Genomic DNA, 4,820 nt, shown 5'->3' with positions numbered 1-4,820 from the left:
CTATGATCATATCCATTCTCATGGATTGTCAACTTATTTGCCTTTTTGAATTAAAGCAATCATGTTTGGAACTAGAATTTAAAAATAAACATTTAACATACCTTCACTGATTACATAGCATGTGAAAGGAAAATAATTCAAGATCACAAGATGGTGTTCTTGATAGTTTTCCTTTGAGGATGTTTACAGGGTTAAGTAGATATTCTGTCTTGAAGCAACTGAGTTTCCAGATCTTTGGGAAAAAAAAAAAATCTAGTCCCATTTCATATATCTCTTAATAGTTCTATGTGAAACATCAACAGTAATATTTTTATTCTTTTGTGCTTCATGGATCTTCTTAATTACTTAAAAATAGCATTGGGTACTTGTGTAAATAAATTGATTTAAATGTCATTAAGAAATGCAATCATATTTGTAATTACTGTTACACAGGATATATGTTTTAAAAATTATTGTTTTTATATAGTTATCATAGTGAAAAATAACTTGGTATAATTATAATGGAAATTTTTTTTTTAATCTTCCCTATCCTGGATTTTTGTGTAGCTGAAAACTATAAGCAATAAACAACACTTGAAAAGAGAAAGCCCCTCATATTTGGTATTTGAGAGCAGTTCAATCTTGCTTTGCTTCTTTTTCCTCTTGACTTTTTTCAATTAATGCATGTTCTCCCATGAGTCCCTCCCACAGCACCACCACACCCACCCAGATTCTGCTGGCTTCAGAAGTGAAGTGAAGTCTCTCAGTTGTGTCCGACTCTTTGCGACCCCATGGACTGTAGCCTACCAGGATCCTCAGTCCATGGACTTTTCCAGGCAATAGTACTAGAACGGGTTGCCATTTCCTTCTCCAGGGGATCTTCCCAACCCAGGGATTGAACCTGGGTCTCCTGCATTGCAGGCAGACACTTTACCATCTGAGCCACCAAGGAAACCCTGGCTTCAGAAGAGACCTAAAAATTGAACTGACAAATGTATCACTCACATCACAAAAGCTACAGAAGCTAGATAGGAGTTAATGATTCCCTTATTTCAGAGATGATGAACAGTTTAGAGTCAGACTAGGACTAGAACAAAGGGTCTTTTGATATCACATCTAATTTTCTTTCTGCTAAATCATATTTTTCTAGTATGAATGACCTGATAATGCCCTGAATGTTCTGTCCTTACATGATCTCCTAACTTGCAAAAGAATCTGATCAAAAATGAAAGGCTAGTCATTGTGAAAATCATAAATTGGTGGGGGTTGCTCTGACATTAGGTTAGCTGTGGACATCTGCTGAATTTTCAGTGTACTCTCTGCTCACTCACTCCTTATACTTTACCCAGAATGTTTGCTGTTAAAATAAGGTCATGATTGTAAGGCAGACGCCCTAGAACACAGTTCCTACAGTTGTAGTTGCTGTGCCCAGTGGTATTTATAAAGTCCCATGTAATATTTCTAAGAGGGTAAGTAAACTCTTAGTCATATACAAGTGCTCTGGCCTAGGAGACTAGTGTGTATGTATCAAATTTTAAAAATTAAACTTATTATTTAACATAGCATCCCAGCTTTCAAAGCTAAATGATCATTACTTAATTTTATGCATTATGAAACTATAGCAGTATTTAAGGTGCAATTTGAAGGAAAAAATAATACCTAATTCTGTATTAGTATATTTTTAATCACTTTCAAAGAATCACATATTCCATATCTTAGTTTCCAGTGTTTGTGCTTGTAAACATCAAAGCTATATATTGTCCTTCTCTACATGTTTTCTTCTTTCCACTTTTTTCCTAGATTATATTTAATGTCTTGTTTGTTCTAATGACCCAATTGTTGGTCTACATGCAGAGCCCTTACCACAGTGGGTATATAACTGAAGTAGTGTAGTATGTGTATGGTCATGATGACTTAATCAGGACAAACACACATCACCAAAGGTGTTCAAATGGCTCAAGATACTTACTGGGGTGTACTTGTTGTATCTACATCCTTGGGCTAGTTACTTTTCTGAGCTTTATATGTCTAGTTCAGAAAGCTAGGATCATTTTAGGACTGTCTGCCTCATCGAGTTCTGAGGATAATATGGGGTAGGATATTCATACACATTGTAAAATAAACTGTGAAACACTAATAATTGCATTAAGGACTCTCTTCTAATAAGATTTTTAAAACAAATGGGAAGAGAAGTAGGGAGGAATGAGGGAATGATAAGAACTAAAGAAATAAGTGAGGGGGAGGACCAATGACTTAGGAAGAGTCAAGATTGTAGGGGCAGCATGGATTCTTTCCTTTAAAACTTGGAGTTTTAGTTCACTGTGTTTGGCTGTGAAAAATGTACTGAAGTTTTCTCACATATTGCAGAAGCAGGCTTTGATAGAGGGGTTGAAAAGTGACATTAATCTTATTCTTGGCATTATTAAAAAGATTATGCATGCATGCACATGCATTACAGTCATATGGATTATCACTATTGTTGTCAAACAATGTGTGTGGGAGTTTAGGTTGAACGCAACTTGTATTCACTGGGCAAGGGGAGTCTTGTGGATTAAAATGGAGGGCTGCCTGTGACAGGTGATTCTGGAAAGCAACTGTTCCAATTGTTTAAATATCTTGCTATTCCATAAAAGTCCTTTGTTTTTATGTGTAAGGTTCAGGTAAAGGATAGGGGAAATGGAAAGAATTACTTACTTCAGTTGCAGGGTTTATATCCTGTGATAAACATTTGTGGGGATTTTTGAATTTGCTGTTTTGAATCCTAATAATTTAGTGGTTTCCACATATAATTTTATATTCCTATTGCTGTTATCATTAATCATTTGTTGTATCTTTCTCTTATTCTCTTTATAAAATGTATTCCCATTTATTCTCCATTCTAGTCAGTTCCCTCTTTAGTCATTATGCCCGATGACCTCTGAAAGTAGCCATAAATGAACATGTAAACATGACGTGTGAATAGAAGTAGTTCTGTCTAATATTTCATTTCCCACAAAGTTTTCTGCAAACCAATAACTAAAGCTTTTTGCCCTTTTCAAACCCTCCAGTCCTCAGGAGGTTATTTTCAGTGAAGTGGTGAGAAGGAAGAGTTCAAATAGGATTGATTTAATAGAGCTATGATGTGAAAAATCTCACAACACGCTGTCTGCCTGAAATGGCCAATCATGGAAGCATTAAAATCAGAGTGGAGAAGGAAGCTGAGGCATCCCAAAAGGCATCCGAATTAAAGAATGACAGCAGCTTGACATTCCCGTATAGAGAAATGAAAGTATTACAGGACAAGAAATAGCCAGACACATTTGAAGAAATCATCATCTGTGAGCTACAAACAACCTCAGCCATAAATTTAAGGCAGGAAAATGTCCCCACTATTCTGCAACCAATGACCCAAGAAATTAAAAGAAAACCTTCATATTTATTTTGTTTATCTATTTCCTCCATGGGATTTATTTTCTCTTCCTTACCTGTATTCTATTCCTATCCTTACAAAATTCTACTGTCTTTAATATTTTAATGATGCATTTGGTTTCTTTCTTTTGTGCTATTATGGGCTTCTCCAGTGACTTAGACAGTAAAGAATCTGCCTGCAATGATGGAGACCTGGGTTTGATCCCCAGGTTGGGAAGATTCGCCGGAGAAAGGAATGGCTACCCACTCCAGTATTCTTGCCTGGGAAATCCCATGGACAGAGGACCCTGGAAGGCTACAGTCCATGGGGTTGCAAAGAGTTGGACACAACCGAGCAACTGACACTTTTTTATGTCATTAACTACTCTCAAAGAGTATGGTTTATATATGTACTCTTTAAACCTGCTTATCAGGGCATGACAAATCTTAGAAAGGAACTTTCTAAAAGACTATAGAAGTCACCCAGTATTCACAGGGGATTGGCTCCAGGACCCCGCCCCCATATCAAAATCCTCGGATGCCCAAGTATCTCATGTAAAATGGCATAGTATTTGCATATAACCTACATACATATTTCTAGATATTTTAAAATCACGTCTCAGTTCAGTTCAGTTCAGTCACTCAGTCGTATCCAACTCTTTGTGACCCCATGAATCACAGCACAAGAGGCCTCCCTGTCCATCACCAACTCCCAGAGTTCACCTAAACTCATGTGCATTGAGTCAGTGATGCCATCCAGCCATCTCATCCTCTGTTCTCCCCTTCTTCTCCTGCCCCCAAACCCTCCCAGCATCAGGGTCTTTTCCAATGAGTCAACTCTGCATGAGGTGGCCAAAATATTGGAGTTTCAGCATCAGCATCAGTCCTTCCAATGAATACCCAGGACTGGTCTCCTTTAGAATGGACTGGTTGGATCTCCTTGCAGTCCAAGGGACTCTCAAGAGTCTTCTCCAACACCACAGTTCAAAAGCATCAATTCTTCGAAACTCAGCTTTCTTCAGCTTTATTGACTATGTCAAAGCCTTTGACTGTGTGGAGCACAATAAACTGTGGAAAATTCTGAAAGATATGGGAATACCAGACCACCTGACCTGCCTGTTGAGAAACCTATATGCAGTTCAGGAAGCAACAGTTAGAACTGGACATGGAACAACAGACTGGTTCCAAATAGGAAAAGGAGTATGTCAAGGCTGTATATTGTCACCCTGCTTATTTAACTTATATGCAGAGTACATCATGAGAAACACTGGGCTGGAAGAAGCACAAGCTGGAATCAAGATTGCCAGGAGAAATTTCAATAACCTCAGATATGCAGATGACACCGTCCTTATGGTAGAAAGTGAAGAGGAACTAAAAAGCCTCTTGATGAAAATGAAAAAGGAGAGTGAAAAAGTTGGCTTAAAGCTCAACATTCAGAAAACTAAGATCATGGC

General features: G+C 37.7%; 1 non-coding gene across 1 annotated transcript; it reads right to left on the bottom strand.

Moving 5' to 3' along the window:
* Nucleotides 1–859: 859 nt before the first annotated feature.
* TRNAC-GCA lies at nt 860–931 on the bottom strand. The gene has a single exon. It is a non-coding gene; the product is annotated as a tRNA-Cys (tRNA).
* Between the last annotated feature and the right edge of the window lie 3,889 nt (nt 932–4,820).

Source organism: Bison bison, unplaced genomic scaffold (genome assembly GCF_000754665.1).
Source record: "Bison bison bison isolate TAMUID 2011002044 unplaced genomic scaffold, Bison_UMD1.0 scf7180017864215, whole genome shotgun sequence".
Lineage (NCBI taxonomy): Eukaryota > Metazoa > Chordata > Mammalia > Artiodactyla > Bovidae > Bison > Bison bison.
Note: the sequence above shows the minus strand (reverse complement) of the source record. Positions and strands in the feature narration are given on the sequence as shown.